Source organism: Sus scrofa, chromosome 13, assembly GCF_054392235.1.
Source record: "Sus scrofa isolate SSC_HxYL_T2T_F1_AM1 chromosome 13, Sscrofa_HxYL_maternal_Yorkshire_Landrace_v2.0, whole genome shotgun sequence".
In the NCBI taxonomy this organism is placed as follows: Eukaryota; Metazoa; Chordata; class Mammalia; order Artiodactyla; family Suidae; genus Sus; species Sus scrofa.
The window spans coordinates 159,480,888-159,501,578 of record NC_139395.1 but is presented as its reverse complement, the minus strand read 5'-3'; the positions used below and the strand labels follow the sequence as shown (position 1 = coordinate 159,501,578).

At 36.7% G+C, this 20,691-nt stretch overlaps 1 long non-coding RNA gene across 1 annotated transcript in view; it reads left to right on the top strand.

Annotated features, from left to right (window-relative positions):
* Positions 1-7,538, top strand: part of LOC146397729 (uncharacterized) — a 112,263-nt gene extending 104,725 nt beyond the window's left edge. Inside the window, exon 5 of the long non-coding RNA XR_014824837.1 lies at positions 4,432-7,538. This is a non-coding gene — a long non-coding RNA (uncharacterized LOC146397729). The remainder of the gene's footprint in view (positions 1-4,431) is intronic.
* Positions 7,539-20,691: the final 13,153 nt, after the last annotated feature.

The following is a 20,691-nucleotide window of genomic DNA, read 5'->3' as shown; positions in this document are numbered from 1 at the left end:
TTAGCTACTCACATCCTGACCTGGCCTTCTTTCTATATAATTCCAGCATTGCAAGAGACCAAAATAGTAAACTTTGCTATTACCTAACAAAATCCCCCAGATTGCTTTTCTTACCCTAAAGCTGTCATTCTCCTACCTTTCAATATCCATCATAGTAATATGGAGTATTTTTGTAACAGACCAATATTTTCTTAAAACAGAATTAAGTGAAATCATTTGTTTAATTCTGTCAGGCTCACTGGAAATTCTTTGTTCCTCCCTTCTAATCCTATCTTTTGATTAGGGCAGAAGCATGGACCAATGAGAAAACCTGATAAAACAGTTAACTTTGCTAAGTAAGGACCCTATACTAGGTGTTATCCCAAATGTTTTAAAAAATTTATTCTGCATATTATTCTATAAAGGAGACGCTATTATTATCTGCATTTTGAACTGAAGAAAGGCTAAGTTGCCAATCTTACCTAAATAGTAACTTTTATGACCAGAACTCAAATCAAGCCTTTCTGATTTCAAAGCTCACTAATCTCTGTATCCTCCCAGGAGAACACATTGATATCACAGTCTATTACTAAGTGAGTGGCAACTTTAACTGCTTTGTATTTCAAAACATTTACATTCATTTGTGGTAGAAATGTTCAGGGACAAGTCATTGACTGGAGGAATATTTTAGAAAAAGAGAAACATTATAAAGTAATGGCAAGGGCAGAGGTCAGAACAAAAGGAGGCCCAAATTCTAGTCCAAGCTCTTGGGCAAAAGCTCTCATGGTTTCTGTTTTCTCATTTGTAAAATCAGATGCTTGTACTAGATAGTCTCCAGTATTACTTACAAAATGTAACTGTTTACTTCTTGAGGGGAGCTTAAAAAAATCCACAGACAATATAATCAGTCTCTGCATTTCAAAGAGAGCTATGACAGCACTGTACATGGGCTGGGTTTGTATGATGAGATTAATTATGCAAGTCAGTCCAGCTCACCTGTTGGTCTTGTCCTTTCTTGCTCTGTGTCGGAGCAACTGCTGAGTGAGTCAATGAGAACCAGGCAAGTGTGGCAGCAGTGTTACTTCCTAGGACTGCTGTCATCAAAGTGGCAGGTCAAATCCCCACTTGGAAGGTGGACGTGCATTCTACCCTAAAGTCAGTTTCTCAGCACAGAAGAGCCATTCCAACCCAAAGACACTAAGTTGGGCTCATGTGGAAAACGGGAGGGGATGAGAGAAGTATCCATATCATATGATGTATTAAAGTGAAAGCATAAAACTACAAGATAAAAATCTGGAAAAACGTGCTGTAAAGATTCCTTGGAACACAGCTTGAGGCGGAGAAGGCTGGCTGAGTATTATTGAGCAACAAGAGCAGCAAGCAGATCTCTAGGATGCAGTAATCACAAGTGAGGGTGTCAGAACATCTGTTATTGTGTCTGCCTGGCTCCCCTTTCTGTTGGAAACTGCTCCTCTGCCACATGAAGCAAATCTGATGTGGCTGTCTCTCTTACCACCCAGGGGTGGGCAAATGACTCAAGGTAGCCAATCAGAGTATCTCATTTCCCAGGCCCAGATATCAGTTGACTAGAAGTGGGTATGAGATCTAAGTAGGGCCAATTTATGTCTTTGGGGGGAATTTCTGTTGATACAAGAGGAGAGAGAGGAGTTTGCTCTGAGTTTATGAACTGTATGGATCAATGTAAGATGGAAGAAAATGGTGGGCCCCACTTGGAAAGAGTAAGCCAACATGGAGAAAAGAAGCGCAAGGGCCATTGTTTAAGTACCCAGCCCAAATATGCCCAACCATAGTAAACACCCAGAAGTTTTAAATATATAAGCCAATAAATACTCGCTTTTTTAGGACCGGTTTAACGGGGTATAATTTACATGCAATGACTAGTTCCATGGAATTTGATCAATGTATAAAGACTGTATAATCACAACCATAATCAGGATATTGACTATTGCTATCACCCTGGAAAGTTCCACCATACCCATATGAAGTCAATCTCCTTCTTCCACCTTGCTCCCTGGCAAACACTGATTTGTTTTTCTGTCCCTCTGGTTTTGTCTTTTCCAGACTGTCATGTAAAAAGGAATCATAGAGTATATACCTTTTGAGTATCAAAACTTTCAGTAATTTGTTTTTTTTATTGCTAAGTAGTATTTCATTGTTTGGATATATCACAGTTTTATTTATTCACTGGTTCATGGGCCTGTGGACTGTTGCCAGCTTTTGGTGAATAGGAAGAAAACCACACATGGGTGTGACCCTAAAAAGACAAAAAAGAAGGAAGAAAGAAAACCATAATAAATAATTCATGCAGGTTTTTGTATGGATACATGTTTTCATTTCCCTTGAGTAAATACCTAAGCATAGTTTGCTGAGTTATGTGGTAGATATATTTATGATATTATAAGAATCTCCAAACCATTCCAAAGTGGCTGTACCATTTTGCATTACAACCAGCAATGAAAATTTCCAGCGTCCCTATTTCTTAGCAGCATTTGATGTTTTCTTTTCTTTCTTTAATTTCAACAGTCTAATAGGTGTGCAGTGGTATCTAATTGTAGTTTCAGTGAAAAATGATATTAAGCATCTTTTCATATGCTAATTTTCCATTAATATCTTTAGCACAGTGTCTGATCAAATCATTTGCCTATTTTTTTAAATGTGTTTGTTTTCTTATTATTACATTATGAGAATACTTTATAGATTCTGGATACAAGTTCTTCAGATTTACGTCTTGCAAATATTTGCTCCTGTGACTTGTCTTTTCATTTTCATTGCAGTGTTTTTCAAAGAAGTTTTTAATTTTGAAGTAGTTCAATTTGCCAATTGTTTTTTATGCTTCTAGTGTCCTATATAAATTTTTTTTTGCTAAACCCAAGGACATGAAATTTTTTTCTACTTTTTTCCTAGATACTTTCTAGTTTTATATTTTACATGTAGAACTATGATCAATTAGGGTTTAATTATTGCATATAATTCTCTCTAACTGAATTTTTACCCCTGGCAACCAGTCTTGACTGATATAAATGGAATTGTTCACAAATGTTGAATAAGAAAGAGTTTAAGAAAAAACTTAATTAGGAGTTTCCGTCCTGGTGCAGTGGAAATGAATCTGACTAGGAACCATGGTTGCGGGTTTGATCCCTGGCCTTGCTCAGTGGGTTAAGGATCCTGCATTGCTGTGAGCTGTGGTGTAGGTCACAGATGAGGCTTGGATCTGGCATTGCTGTGGCTGTGGCATAGGCCGGCAGCTGTAGCTCCAATTATACCCCTAGCCTGGGAACCTCCATACGATGCAAGTGTGGCCCTACAAAAAAGAAAAGACTTAATTAGTGGAGATTTAGTCCTCTATTTCTAGAGGACATGTTATTTTTTTCAAAAATCAATTTAATTTCAATGAAAATCTCATTGAGATTTATTTGTTTAAACTTGACAAAGTGAATTTTTAACCTGGAAGAATAAATGGATGATAATAGCAATGAATTTTATAAAAGTAAAGAGACTTGGGTGATAAGATATTAAAACATACAATAAACCATAAGAATCAAACAGAGAGCCTCAATATGGGCCAGCATATATGATTTATATAAGTATAAAAATTTGTTTCTGGAGTTCCCATCATGGCTCAGCAGAAACAAATCTGACTAGTATCCATGAGGACACAGGTTCGATCCCTGGCCTTGCTCAGCAGCTTAAGGATCTGGCATTGCCATGAACTCTGGTGTTGGTTGCAGACGTGGCTTGGATCTGGCATTGTCGTGGCTATGGCATAGGCTCGAGTTCGACCCCTAGCCTGGGAACCTCCATATGCTGAGGGTGCTGCCCTAAAAAGACCAAAAAAAAAAAAAAAAAAACCAAAATTTCCAATAAAATTAGTGTAAAAATAAATTATATTCTTGACTAACATCAAAATTCCAAGTAAATTAGAATGAAATATGAAATATGAAAAACTAAAATGTGTAGAGTGACACATTTTGAAATGACAGTTCAGAGCTAGCATCTTCTTAGTCTTTTTGAAAGCCAGTTTTGTTCTTTTTAAGGTGATTTAACTTGATTGCCTGATTGTCTGTAGAGTCTGCATCTCATTTCATTGTACTTAGGTTATGCAGAAATCTAGATTGTATTGGCTTTCTTTGTTGAAAGTGTAAGTGCTCTATTTTGATGCATAATTTTATTTATTTTTGTCTACTACTTGTCAGAAGCATTTGTATTCAGGCAATGTTTGTGAAAATATTTTCCCCACCAAATTAAATATGGCTTCTAATATATTCCAGAGGGAACATTTTATAATTAACTCTGAGGGTGTGGGGTCTGTGGGCAAAGTAGAGGGCCTGAATTGACTGCAGTGTTTCTGTGAGGCGAAGCTACATTTTTCTTCTCTTCATAGATGCTCCAGCCTGAGGGATTAATGTTTACCTTGATTTAATGTCTCATCAGAAGCGTGACATCCACAGCTGACCGGCTGCAGCAGGATTAAATGAAGCATAGCGGGTTCTTCAAGAGAGACTTAAACCTCAAGCCATCAACCCTAGAGGGGAGGGACAGGAGACGAAGAGAGAACAAAAATCTATTGAACTATCAATGATACAGAGTAAGAAGGAACAATGTAACCTCCTTCACCTCAGCACAATTTAGGGCCAGAGGTGAGGTTTGTACTAAAAAAATCTAGGAGTTAAACTCAAGTAGGAGGCTTTAGGCTTTTGGAGGAGCTGCTTTGGGATTCAAGGGGAGGAATCAGCTGCTCTTTGACTATTCCTACCCCACACCACACCAAGCAAGTGACTTAGAGACAAAGGGATAAGCTCTGTCTTTAAGGGAGAAAAAAAAAGAGGACGTTATTTTTCAGTATTTGGAAATTGACTCCAAAGCCCTGTCAGGACAAATTTTGCCAGAACAGCATATTCCTTCTCCCAGAAGCAAGCAAAGGAACATAAGTAATGCTAAACTAGGGAATGGTGAGGGCCAGTTCACCCAGAATTCTGCCTTACGCAGAGAATCAGGGAAAGGATGTGGGAAATGAGCATTAAGGGGTTTTCTTTTTGCCCCCAACCCCAAATCTGAGTTCTTACACCAAACCATTAAGGATCTGGTGCTAGTAAAATTATTTAAGTGTTTCTTATAACTCATATTTTTACTATTTCAATGGGATAATGAGTCATTTAAACTCACTCAAAATTGTATAAAGTGGTACTTCTTTTTTATTGTAAAATGAACCACTTTGAGTCAAGGAGTGGATCTTAGCAGAGTGTTAGGATTCTCACATTCAGTCTTTCCATCTTTTTCATGACTTCGTAGTCTTCTATTCAGTCTTTCCTGTATGGCCACTTTCCTCCCCTCCCAGCTCTTTCTCCTTTTCTTTCTTCCTTCCTTCTCCCCTTCCTTCTTTCCTTCCTCCCTCCCTTCCTTCCTTCCCTTTCTTCTTTTTTCTTTCCTGTCACACTCTCTTTCTGTCTGTCTCTATCTTTCTTAGTAATGCAAGGAGAGTTATACACAGTAGGGCTTTTTTGGCCATGCCCTTTCTTCAGTCATATTGCACTTGTCTTCGTTAAGTCAGTGCTTTGTCCTATGAGAGGCAGTGAACTTGCAGATAGAACATAGGCTTAGCAGTTAGGCAGACCTGGGTTCAAATCCTCATGCTGTTTACTACCTGCATGATATTGAGTAATTATGCTTCAGGGTTTTTTTTTTTTTTTGAGAATAATACAGACATCCTGATGAATCCTTATGAAGATTAAATGATTTGAAAAATGTATAGTTCAATATTATTATGATAAAACTAACTATCTAATTTTTTAAACAAATCAGAAAAAGTCACAAGACAGGGTCTGACGCATTATCATTTCTCCCCTGTACTTTGAATAACAAATTAAAATTTCCAGTGGTGATAAGTAAATGATGAAAACTTCATTCTTTGCCTAAGTGGCTAGAACATGGCTCTTACTGACCAATAAGTAGAGAAATAGCTCATTCACTGCTCATCACACCTGGTTGGGTCATAGCAGTCTTGAGGAAAAGTAATGAGGGAATCTTCTTTAGGAACCTAGAAGCTGCCAAGTATGAGCTAATGTTTGCCATCATAGTCCATAACTGCAGAGTAACTGTCTCTAGTACAAGCATTCCCACAAACTTATTTAAAAGCCTTGACCAACTCAGTGGGGAGCTCTTGAGCAAGAATTGCCCATCAGCATTGCTCCTTTTGGACCGAAATTTCTGGGATTTGTATTCTCGCCTCACTAAGTCGCTGAATGTAGGTTGCCCTAGAAAAGGCATGACCTTGGGAGAGGCATTTTTTAGTAGCTGAGGTTAACCTTGAAGGAGCTGACCATCATTTGCTGTCTGCTAACTGATTCCCACAGTTTGGCAGCAAGTTCTTCCTTGAAGGAAGGTTTGGGCATCCTATGTTCTTGTCTGTCACAGTAACATACTATCTTTGAAATATATTCCAGTGCTTTTATGTATTTATTCCTACTTCTTTAGTAAGATCTCTATGTCTTTATTCCTACTTCTTTAATGAAATAAAATAATATTACAACATGCATTATTGCTATGTAATAAAAGTCTCCAACATTTAGTGACATAAAATAACAACAGTTTAGTATTTCAAATTATCTGTGTTGGCTGGGATCAATTGGATGATTCTTCTGTGGGTCTTGCCTAAAGTCACTCATGCAACTGCAGTCATATTCTCTCTCTGTCATGGATAAAGGATCTCAGATGATCTTATACACATGTCTTGGGCCTTGATGTTGACTGCATCTCTCTCCATGTGATCTTTCATTCAGTAGCTTAGCCTGTTTCTTTACATGGAAGTAGAGTGTTCCAAGAGCAAATGTGGAAACTGGCACAGACATCAGAATTGGTTACAATCTATTGGTCAAAACTGGTCATCAGACTACTCAGATCCAAAGAGTTGAAAAATAGACTCTACTTCTTGATGGTAAGAGTTGTAAAATATTGTGGCTCCATTTTTCAATCTACCACATTCTATTCTCTGGCTTCCAAATACAAAATGTGCTAACCCTCTCCCCACAAAGTTATTCTCATTCCAGCATCATTATAAAGTTTGAAGTAATATTAATGTAACTTGGAATAAAGCTTGATCATTTTTCATTTCCATATATCTCATTGTGCTAAAGATATTTGCCATCTAATAATTGCCATTCTCAAAAAAGAAACTCTTTTGATATCCTTAATGACACAACTTACTGCCTAATTTCTACATTGGGTTTAGGTGATTTTCTCGGATGACTTATGAAAAAATCTTTAGACCTACCATAAAGACATCCTGTGTTATTAAACACCAGGGCTTATTATTATAGAAAATCAGTTCTGTCAATGTCAAATCAAATTCTGAACTTGCTCAGTCTGTGTGGCAAAATAGGTCTTTCATATGGCTCTTGCCATCATAAATCTTTTTTGAGCCAAAAAGTGGAAAAGGATTGCATAGGATTGTTTATTAAATATCCTAAATAAACAATAGTATTTCAAGAAAAAGTTGTAGATGGGGTCATTTTAAAAAAAAAATAAATTATATTGGAGTATCATTGACTTACAGTGTTGTTGGTTTCAAGTGTACGTCAAAGTAAATCAATTATGCATGTACATATACCCATTCCTTTTCATATTCTTTTCCCATATAAGTCATTCTTTAATCTCACAAAGCATGTTGGGCCATCCAAAACTTAGCATCTAATGGAAGAGTATATATGGGAGAGAGGCATCTCAAAATTTCTTCTGCTCCATCTAGTCATGAGCCCATTAAAAATCTAATAATAATAAGAATATATAAGCAACTTATACAACTCAACAGCAAAAAAGCCAATCAATCAATGGAAAAATGGGCAAAAGACCTGAATAGACATTTCTCCAAAGAAGATACACAGATGGCCAACAAACACATGAAAAAATGCTCAACATCACTGATTATAAGAGAAATGCAAATCAAAACTACCATGAGATACCACCTCACACCAGTCAGAATGGCCATCATTAATAAATCCACAAATAACAAGTGCTGGAGGGGCTGTGGAGAAAAGGGAACTCTCCTGCACTGTTGGTGGGAATGTAAACTGGTACAGCCACTATGGAGAACAGTTTGGAGATTCCTTAGTAATCTATACATAGAACTTCCATATGACCCCGCAATCCCACTCTTGGGCATATATCCAGACAAAACTCTCCTTAAAAGAGACACATGCACCCACATGTTTATTGCAGCACTATTCACAATAGCCAGGAAATGGAAACAACCCAAATGTCCATCAACAGAGGATTGGATTCGGAAGATGTGGTATATATACACAATGGACTACTACTCAGCCATAAAAAAGAATGACATAATGTCATTTGCAGCAACATGGATGGAACTAGAGAATCTCATCCTGAGTGAAGTAAGTCAGAAAGACAAAGACAAATACCATATGATATCACTTATAACTGGAATCTAATATCCAGCACAAATGAACATCTCCTCAGAAAAGAAAATCATGGACTTGGAGAAGAGACTTGTGGTTGCCTGATGGGAGGGGGAGGGAGTGGGAGGGATCGGGAGCTTGGGCTTATCAGACACAACTTAGAATAGATTTACAAGGAGATCCTGCTGAATAGCATTGAGAACTATGTCTAGATACTCATGTTGTAACAGAAGAAAGGGTGGGGGAAAAATGTAATTGTAATGTATACATGTAAGGATAACCTGACCCCCTTGCTGTACAGTGGGAAAAAAAAAAAATGATTGTAGGAGTTCCCCCCCCAAAAAAAATAAATAAATAAATCTAATAACAGCTGAGAAAATGATCCAACACTCAAGATTTAGGGATTCATGGATTCCTTGAAATTGTTCATGATAACGCTTGAGTTTTTAAAAATTTAGAATGCCTATGAGTCAGCTCAGGTACTTGTCAACAAAGGCAGAGTCCCAATTTCTAGGTGCTAGAATTTGTGATTGGATTATGCCAGATAAGGATCAGGAATGTCCATTTCTTACAAAAACACCAGATGAGTCTACGCAGATTAGTTTTGAGTTTGGTGGTATTAGAGAAATCAACAGTTCATAAACCTTCCAATTAAAATTTTGCTTTTTGGAGATAGATATATAACTAAAAACAGAAAATGAATTAATTTTTTCCTTTCCTCTGGTCCCAGAACACTTCACAAGGATTTTAGCCATTCAGCTATTACATCTGGTTCAGCTAATGATGACAATGGAGTAGACTTTGACTGGATGGTTGTCTCACTGTACAAATAGAAATATGAAATGGGCTTAATTACTTAGTTGCAATTTTAAAATCCTAATTCCTTGTACATATCCCAAACTCCTCTTGAAGACTAAACACCAACTATTAACATTGTTCAAATTATCTAATTGCGTTAATATATCTGTATTCATTTTCACATAGAGTCAATGTGGTAATCTTTCTTATAACATTTTCCATATACAAGGAAATTTTCTCTATCAAAATCATCCACATACTTGTATTTTTGTATAGCCATAATATTCTACTGTGGAAATGTGTCAGAATGTGTATTTCTCATTGGTAAGCTTTGTGGTGTAGATTCTATTTACCATCAGTCGTAGGCAGTGGTACTTCTTTTTTTTTTTTTTTTTTTTTTTTTTTGTCTTTTTGCTATTTTTTGGGCCGCTCCCGCGGCATATGGAGGTTCCCAGGCTAGGGATCGAATTGGAGCTGTAGCCACTGGCCTACGCCAGAGCCACAGCAACGCAGGATCCGAGCCGCGTCTGCAACCTACACCACAGCTCACGGCAATGCCAGATCCTTAACCCACTGAGCAAGGGCCGGGACTGAACCTGCAACCTCATGGTTCCTAGTCGGATTCGTTAACCACTGCACCACGACGGGAACTCCTTTTTTTTTTTTTTTTTTTTAGTGATTATTGTGAAGGAACTATCATGTGAAAACATCATGGAAACTTATCTTGAAAGATACTTGGGCCTTGTATCGACACATAATCAGTCCACAAGAAATTGAACCCAAAATGTTGTTAAGGAGGTAAACAAAATTTTAGGCATTATTAAGCCTGATGTTAGTAGATTCTAAACAGAAATATGGCAAATAGAAGTCAATCAAAAAGAAGGGGCGGGGGGGGAAAGCTCTTCCCCAAAAAACAATATATCATCTATATGCAAGTTTATGAACTTGAGTTTGTAAGCATGGCAGAAGGCAGCTGGATGATATAGAAAGAGACCTAAGTTAAAAATGATATTGTGTGATGTTTCATAGACCTTCTCAACAGACAAAATATGCTTCCTTATGGCAGATTATAAAGATATATTGGTGTTTCAGGAGACTTCAGCTCTCTTGAAATCTGTTGGAAATCTAACTTGGCTAAAAAGAGAACATCTGATAAATTTTTGACTACCTGACTATTTTTTTACTGAGAAAGTAAGAGATGAAATATAGGCAAATCCATCCTAGACTTGATTTTAACTAAGAAGGAAAAACTGATTATTCATGTAATAGCAAATGTCTAATATCAAAGAAAAGGAACACTGGGCTTAGTTATTCCTGTGCCCTAGACTTTAAAAGCCAATTGTTAAAATGTTTCCTTGAGACTCTGAAAGGAAAAATAGATGATGAAGGGCAGAAAGTTCTATAAATGTAATTCAAGCTCTACTAAAGTTTTGAAAAGTTCAATGAGAAAGGCAAAAGGAAAGACATCTAAGAAAAATAATGTAATTGCACAGGTATTCCACTTTAAGTCCAGATTCATAAAGAACTTACCAAAGAAATAAGGAGAGACATATAATGAAAGATGAATATAAAATAATGACTGGAATGTAATAAAAGTACCAACAAGCCTAAATCACAGGTGAAGTGAATGAGGTAAGCTTTAGAGAGATAAAAAAGATGACAAAAATTATTATTCTAATTATGCAGAATAAGAAGAAGCTATAGGTCCATAGCATGAAAGAGAGGTACAAAAAAAGCCTTAAGACTTGCATATACTGTCCAGTTTTTAAAGGAGACATGTTCCTGTCAGAAAGTATGAATGAAACAGTTGAATTTTAGTTTTATCAGCAATTAGGGTTGGATTATTACATAGAAGACTTGCGAACCTTTAGAAAAGAATGCAGTGATCACTAAGAACCAATATGCACTCACCAAGCATGAGTGAAGCCACATTGGTTTCCTGTCATTTTAAGGTTATGATTGACTGCTAATTCAGGAAAGCATCACTGACTTAGTACCTATTGATTTCAGTGAAGGATTTGATTATTTTTCCTTCATGTTTTTAGGATAAGATGGTGAAACACTTCATGGATTATTAAATGAATTAATAGCTTATCTAATAGCCGCTGTTTAATAGTTAAGAAAAAAGGTCTTTATTTGACTATTAAGTGGTCTGTTCTTGGCAGTTCAAAACTTATACCAGTGCCTCAAATGAAGAAATATATTATGTACTATGTATATAGCATATATGAGTTTTAAAAATAAATCTTACTAAAACAATTTTGTGTAGGATGTTGTTTACTGAGATTTGAATCCTGAGCATAGGTGAATCTGAGTCAAGTAGATATATACTGGACTATAAGGATGACAAGGAAGATCTTCTTCCATCCTCTGCCCCTGCTGGAGTCCAGGGTTCACACTGGCAGCCACCCCAGGTCTTTACAGCTGCCTGAGTATAAGATGACAGCTTAGACCCCAGTGGCTGACCCTCATTGCTTGTGTGCACTGAATGGTAAGATCCTGCAGCCATGGAAGTGTATGGTGATAGCTGTCATTCTTATAGTCAGGTAGGTACATACTGGACTATAAGTATGACAAGGAAGATTTATTGACTTTTCTTAACTAACCCTTAGTCTGTGGGGAAAAAAAAAATTGTTGAGAGTTTACCCCACTGTGGTAGGCTGAATGATGACCTTTCAAAGATATCTGAGTCTTATACCTTGGAACCTGTGAATATGTTACCTTACATGGTAAAAGACACTTTGAAGATGTGATTAAGTTAAGGATCAAATTGGGAGATTGTCCTGCATTGTTTAAGTGTGCCCAGTGTGATCACAAGTGTCCTTTTAAGACGGATCCAGGAGGTTCAGAATCAGACAGGAAGACAGAAGCAGAGGTTGGATTGTATGGGCAGCCTCTGGAAGCTGGAAAAGACAAGGAAATGGAATCTCCCCTAGATCTCCCAGAAGGAATTCAGCCCCTGACTTCTGACCTCCAGAACTATTAGATAATAAATTTATGTTGTTTTATGCCATCAAATTTGTGGTACTATGTTACTTAATTAAATGGAAACTAACACCCCTGTATAAGAAAATGAAAAACTGGAGATAGGGCTGAATCCAAGTTCAAAAGCAGCCATCACCACACACTTCCATGGCTGCAGGATCTTAACTAGTCAGTGCGCACAAGCAATGAGGGTCAGCCACTGGGGTCTAAGCTGTCATCTTATACTCAGGCAGCTGTAAGACCTGGGGTGGCTGCCAGTGTGAATCCTGGACTCCAGCAGGGGCAGAGGATAGAGGAGGAAAGAGCAGGGAAGAACTCAAGTGGCTGGCATCAGCACATGGGAAAAAAACCTGGAGGGTCCATAGCAGCTGTGCTTCTGGTTTCTTCAGCAGTGGAAGGTGCTGGATCTGTCCGAAGAGCTGGTCACTGGGAACTACATTGCTTCCACTACATAGATGATATTGGTAGCTCCTGCTTTTCTTCCCTGTTCTAGCCATCTCTATTCTCTCTACTTTGCTTGTCCCTGGGAGGGGTGGAAATGAATCTGGTTCTTTGTATAGTGCTTGGGAAGGCTGTGGAATCTGATCAGATATCCTGCTCTTCCTTTCTTCAGGGAAGCTCTTTCCAGTTAGGGAGTTCTCTCTTTCTGCTGAGCAGTGCTGGCTTGGGAGATGGGATGATACAGGCAAAATGAAGCTGTTCTTTCCCTTGCTGTGTGACTGTTCTCAAATTTTCTTATTCCACTGTGTTGCCACAGTTTCTTAAGTGAACTCCAGAGCTCTTCTAAAGTTGTTTTGTTTGTGTCTGTCTGCTGCCTTTTTGTTGATCTTTGTGAGGGGAACGAAGCTGGGATCCCCTGTTCCACCATCTTGGCGGCATTGCAACAATCACTGCTAGCTCTTCAGCAGTTGATTTTCACTGAATATTTTATTTCCTTCAGATGTTGTCACTGTCTATAGGGTACTGCAGCTCTTTGTCTAATCCACATGTTCCTTACTGGTGTTCTTTTCTTGTATGATAAGTGCTCTCTGCTCTGGCACCATGGTTCTTGGTGCACTGTGTCAATAAGAGGAGAGTTTTAAATCCCAAGATGCCCTCAGTTGAAAAAGAAACCTAATCATTGCAATTTCAGTGGATGGCTAGATGGAACAAATTATATCAGTAAAATGAGGAGAAGTAGTGGAGAGAGCAGTAAGAACCAATTCTTATGATAAATCACACAAACAATCAAGACAGTTCTTAATACCTCAGATGAAAGAATGACAGTCAGATGAAAAGGGGAAAGACTGTTTCTTGTCTTAGAACCACCTCTATTATTGAATTCTTTATGGGATTAGTAATTTATTACAGAACTCAGTGCTACGTTTAACTAGCTTAGTATGGCCCTTCATGTTTGAATCAAAGGGCAACACCTTCACAAAAGCCAGAAGGCATAACAAAGGCATGTTTTATACTCAGGCAACAAACCAATGAGTAATAACTACCCTTGTTTCCATAAAAAAAGAGATAATGCTCTCTTTGTGAGGAAGGGAATAAAACCATCAGATTTCTACCAATACCACACTCTTGATAATCTTCAGTACAACATAAACAGGCCATGAAAGGGCAATAGAGCTATACACCATCATAAAAAAAGATTTAGCTTTGAAAGCAGCTGTTGAACAGAAAACCCAGACATAATGCAAGATAAACTTTGGTCATATAGAACTTTGGTCATTCTGTTGACAATTTCACAACATCTGGTTTTTGGAATACAAAATATCTGTCTAGTCTAAGATGAGGACTCAAAATGATTTTTTTAAAGTATTCAAAAATAAAATTCACACTAAGATACAAAAATATTTTGCTCAAATATTCAGCTCAATTAGTGGTTAGCACCAAAGATACAAGATTAATCAACAACTTTTCAAGTAATAGGGTGAGTTGGCTAAACTGGGAATAAAAAATACCAGATCTGTGAAAGGTGTTAGCATTGACCTAGTCCCACCACTGCCAAAACCCATAGCTGACTCTGTTTAGTTTCCATCAGAATTCTTAGAACTGCTCCAGTTCAGTTTCTATTATTAGTCAAGGGAATTATAAGAAATGGTAGGCTAGGCACTTCGAAGTATGTATCAAGAAAAATGTCAAAGACAGTTCTGTAGTGAAAAACCTGCCTGAACTTACCAAGCAAAGATGGTGTCAAAAAAGGCCTTTCTGAACTAGCCAGTTGAGAATATTTTGACTCCCCATTTTGTCCTTCAATTAGAAAGGACCATAAAGAAGGCATTTACTTAGCATCTTAAATAGGCATCAAATAATGATAAAAACTTAAAATGAGACTAATAAGTACTTTATTATCAGAGAGAATGGGAAGGAGAAACTTTCCAAATTGTGGACAATATTATTTGAATGTCCTGCAATTGAGCAGTGCCATGCCTCAGTGTTCACACCTACAGTGGCTCAAATGGCCCTATTAGTTATTTAATGTGATGGTTATCTGCCAGAATGCCTGTCTGACCTCTCCCTCACTAATCCTATTAATCCTTCAAGACCTTGCTTCAATATTATCACCTCTCAGAAGACAAGACTTCCTGGCTTGGGCTGGTTGCTCCCTTTTAGGAGCTCCTATAGGATTCTGCACTCTTTCTGTCTCTAGTAGCATTGCCGGTTTATTACTTCTCCTATGGGATTAAGCCGTTCAAAGGAAGGGACTCTCATTTTTCTGAATGCATCCACAGAAAATTCTGATGCATTGCAGATGCACAATGATTTGTTAAGTGAATGAAAAATGAGTGCATGTATGACTTCTCCATAAACTAGAATAGAACATTCTTCTAAAAGGGCAGATATCTTAGCAAAATCTCTAAAGATAGGACTTTAGATCTTAATCATCTCTACTAGTATGTAAGTGCCATGAAGGCAATGACTTAGTTGGTTTTATTTGCTGTTGGGTCTCTAGAATGAAGAACATTGTTGAATACACAGTGGGTACTCAGTAAGTGTTAAATTAGTAAGTGGAAATTAATGAACAGAGGATCATTTGAACTAGCACCTTGTTTCAAAGTCATCTATGAGAAGACTCTCAAAGGTAACCATAATTATAACTTGAATGGTATGTTAACATTTCACACAACATACTTATTTCATTTAATTCTCTTAACATTGCTCTGTAGATTTTATTATAACCTCCTGCATTATGCAGATGAGAAGACTTGAGCTGAGAAAATGGCACAATCAGAACTGAAACCCTGGTTCTATGATCACAAATTATGGGAATTTTCCATTACACTGAAGCTTCTCTATCCATGACATTAAATTTAATGGTTGGGGGGATGGGCAGGGGGAAAGGAACCCCTCTGCAGAGAAAACACAACTTTGTTTTACAAATAAAAATTCAAAAGATATGACCATAAAGTGAGACTAGAAATAAAAGTAAATCACTGTGTTTCTCTGAATAACATTAAAAGAAGGGTGTAAGATTCATATCTAGGGTGCAATTATCTCTCTCTCTCTCTCTTTTTTTTTAAGGCCATACCTGCAGCTTATGGGAGTTCCCAGGCTAGAGGGGTTGAATCAGAGTTGCAGCTGCCTACCTACACCACAGCTATGGCAACACCAGATCTGAGCTGCATCCATAACCTATGCCACACCTTTCAGCAATGCCACAGATCCTCAACCCACCGAGTGAGGCCAGGGATCAAGCCTGCATCCTTGGGAACACTGTTGGGTTCTTAACCCACTGAGCCACACTGGGAACTCTTCAACAAGATCTTTAGTGAGACAGTCCATTGATAAAGAAAATGGATTTGATTTTTAACTCATCCAGTGAAACTGTCAATATGCATACCATCAGTGACAAACAGCTGACAAATCTTGGAATAATCCAGAAAGAATAATTATTTGTAAAAATCAATATAAAAACTGATTATGTGTAACTGTGTTACAGATAATAATAAATAATGATGACAGGTTGGGAAAACATTTTAGAAGTATTATACTCTACAGTATCTAGGGAAGAAAATAGCCGTTCAACTTGTAGATATGCAAAGATGAATGGAGTTGGATTTGTAGCCCAGCCCTAGGTCTCTTCATTCTATCAATGATGTTTTTAAAGGCATTGCCTAAAATATTGAATGTGTTAGGCTTAAAAATGCCTTCTCTCTAAAGACATCCAAGTCCTAAACCCTGTACAAGGGAATTGTCTCTTATGACAAGAAAAGTCTTTTCATGTGTGATTACATTAAGAATTTTGAGATGGGGAAATTATCTTGGGTTATCCAGGTGGGCCCTAAATGCCCATGTATCCTTATAAAAGGGCACAGAGAAACTCCCTCCACCAGAGGAAGACTTGACACAGACAGAAAAAGGGAAGGCATTGTGACCAGGGAGGCAGAGATGGGAGTGATATATCCAGAAACCAAGGAATCCTGGCAGCCATCAGAAGCTGAAAGGGGCAAGAAATGGATTTTTATCTAGAGCATCTGGAAGGAGACTTGTCCTTTGAACACCTTAATTTTGGCCCAATGAAACAGGTCTCAGACTTCTGACCTCCAGAACTGTGAAAGAATACATTTCTATTTTTCTGCCACCAAGTTTGGGATAATCTGCTGCAGTTACCATAAGAAACAAATATACCCACTCTACATGGAGCAACACTAGCAGGTATTTTTGTCAAAGTGCTGCCTTGATTTAGTTGAGAGGGCTTGATAGTATCAATAGGGGACAAGTGCTTTTGAACTTGTCTCTGATCCTGAAAGTTGAAAATCTTCTGCTTGATACTAGAAGAGGACTTTGTTGTCTCTCTTTGCTAAACAGTTCAAATTGAATTTGAAATTGGCCAGGGGAGGGTTAACACATGGAAGCAGTCAAGTGGAAAGCATGATGGAGTGAATAGTTTTATGTTGAATGATCCAGTTTTTTAGCTTGGGCAAGTAGAGGCCATAGGGGAGGCTTTAAGAGAAACTAATTGGGATATCATGGGCAGAGATAGAAATCAGGAGTTTCATTTTGGACATTTAGGTTCTATGTTAGACACCTGAGTATACATATCAGGCAGGCAAATGAATATGTGGAGGCAAGCTCAGGGGAGAGGTGAAGACAAGAGACGAACATTCAAAAATAATGAGTGCAGAGTTAGAGAGTAAATCTTAGAAATCTGACTTACACCTCTTTCTGAGTAACTAATATATGGATGCTTATTTTATTAATCAGAAATTTACTTTTAAACAGTGTTACTATTTCCTGTCATTTTACAACCTTCTTTGTTAATGAAGGTTATATAAAATATCATTGAATCTCCATACCATTTATTCTTTAAAAACTGTGATGCTCAATGAAGTCATTTCACACACAGTTGAAATGTGATAAAATCTGTCCATACTAGGTAGCTTTTTCTCATTAGAGGTGACAGTGATCTGAACATTTAATTTTTAGTGGCTTTATTTTTTATAAGAAGTGATAACAAACTGACCCCTTGCTAAATAATAACAGAAATCAGAAAAAGAATATCACTATATGCATCACAATACCACATGTAATTATACATATTTACCAATAATTATATATAGTACCACATGTAATTATATACATATATATAATTTTTTATTATGAACTAAAAAGACTGCGATAATCAGACACCATCAAAGTTAAAAGTTTATACTTTATAATAAAATAAAAAGACAAGCCACAGACTGGAAGAAAATATTCACGGTACACATGTTCATGATATATGAGTTGCATAGGTATTTCACAAAAGATATATGAATAGCCAATAAAAATATGAAACTTTAATATTATTGCCATCATTTAAATGAAAATTAAAACCACTTCATACATACTAGAAAGGCTAAAAATTTTTAAAGAGTGACAATACCATGCATTGTGAAGAAGAGCAATTGAAACTCTCATACATGCTGGTAGGAGTGTAAAATGCTCAACCACTTTGAAAAAAAGTTTTCTAGTTTTTTTATAAAATTATAGGTAAACTTACAGTGCAACCTAGCAATTCTACTCTCAAATATTTACCCAAGATAATTAAAACATATGTCTACACAAAAATTTATACACAAATATTTATATTAGCTTTATTTATAATAGCACAAATCTGGAAGTAACCCAAACATCTTTCAACATGTCAGTGGAAAAATGGTGATATATATATAACATGCATATAACACTCAGTAGAATACTACTGTACAGTAAAAAAAAAAAAATTGGACAGAGATAACTCCTATATATAGTAACATGGGTGTATCTCAAAAAATGCTGTGCGAAAGAAGCCAGACACAAAAAAAGTACATACCGTATTATTCCATTTGCCAGATAATGGAAAATTAGGTAAATCGAGTATACAGAGAGAGAAAGTAGATCAGTGCTTGCATGGTGTCACAGGTGTGGTGATTAATGCTAAGGGGCACAAGGGAGATTTTAGGATTATGGAAGTGTGCTATTCTTCACTGTGATGGCAGTTGTACATATGTATACATTTAGCAACATTCATGAAAATGTACACTTAAAATAGAGGCACTTTTATTTATATAAAATGTATCTCAGTGAAGCTCTGACTTTAAACAAAGGCAGTAGGTTTAAAGAGAGGATACTAGATTGAATGATAAATGTTAGACTCCAGCTTGGAAAGATTGAAATCTGAGGGAAAATAAGTCCAAAGATTTTAAAACCTGAAAACCTGAAGTAGACTGAACATATACTGAAAAATAAAACAAAAAAAAAACCTCAGTATTTTAAGAGCAAGTATCTGTTATGGATTGAATGTTCCCCCCAAAGTTTGTTATGTTGAAGCCCTAACCCCCCAGCGTGTGTGTATCTTTAGATGGAACCTCTAAGGAAGTATGGTTAAATGAGATCCTAGGGTGGGGCCCTAATTCAATAGGAATAGCGTCCTCATAAGAGACACCAGAGAGCTCACTTACATACATTTATATTCATTTTCTTTCTCTCTCCTCATGCATACATCAAGGAAAAGCCATGTGAAGACAAAGAAAGAAGTGAGCTATCTATATGCCAGGAAAAGGCCTTTCACCAGAAACCATATTTACTAGCCTCTACATCATGAATGAATTTCTAGTCTCTAGACTGTGAGAAAATAGTTTGTTAAGGCATCAAGTTCACATACTTGGTTGTGGCAACCCAAGACAACTAAGACATATCCTTCAAACATAAAGTAGTAAGTTTAACTATACAAATTTTGTGGTACTTCACAGAATATGTAGCAATCTTATAAAACTCGATAGTCCAAGTAGACAGAGTTCAGAATAAAAAGAAGTAGATTCAATAGTAGATCCTGGAAAAAAAATTTGTAATTTGTTGGTAGGCAGTATGTCAGTATATTTTAAGGTTTACTGTTATTTTTGTAGTGTTAGGTCAAGAATAGAAGTTTTTTCCATCCAGAAAGGCCTTGGTTCTCAGGTACTTTTCCTTTATCTGTCTTGCACATAAGAGCATATTATCACATCTTATTATCTTATTATTATCACATCACTGCTTTCATAGCACTAGCACTGAGCTTGACACATCACAGGGATTCTATACTTTGTACCTGAATGTAATCTTCATTCTCTAGTCCTAAGGTCCTTAGCACATTTACCATCTAATCCATTTCCCACAGCTCTGCAGTTTGACAATGGGAAAGTGGAAAGACCTCCAGAAAAGGAGTCAGTAAACTTGAATTCTGGTTCTAGTTCTAAGGATTATTTTTTAACATTATAAACTTTAGTTAACCTTTTGGCTTTAGCATTTTCACCTAAATAATGGAGATAAAACCAAACATTATTATTTCAGAGGATATAATGAAATGAGAATGAAATGAGACAATGAATGTGAAAGTGACTTCTAAACTTGTAAGTTCAATGTAAATGTTCATCACTGTGTTTATTTTGCTATTATCAGATTGCACCTGCCTCTAGGTTTAATATAAAGTATTTACTGTTATATTCCCACTACCAATGATGACTTTAGAGAGGAGGAGGAATTGATAGTCCTTCATTCATTCTTTTAAATAGTTGGTGTTTCAATGAATTAGTGGATTCCTGCTTTCAAGACACACCAAGAAAAATTTGTGTTATAACTATTCTCAGTCTTTACTGATCCCAGAAAAATGAATTGATACTGTCTTACATTCAGTCAACCCAGCTACACATAAAAACTTTCATTTTTGTCTTGGAAGACTTACCTTTAACATAAATCAAATGTATTAATTGACACATTAAACAGAAAACAAAATTATATAAAAATATTAAAACATAGTGACACAAATATATGACTAGATTTTATGTACTGTTATATCAAAAATTCAACCTTTGCTTTTCTGCTAAATTCAAGAACAAGACAAGGATGCCCACTCTCACCACTTTTATTCAACATAGCATTAGAAGTCCTAGACACAGCAATCAAAGAAGAAAAAGAAATAAAACATATCCAAGTTGGTAGGGAAGGGGTAAAATTGATATTATTTACAGATAACATGATATTCTCTATAAATACTACACACAAAAACTGCTAG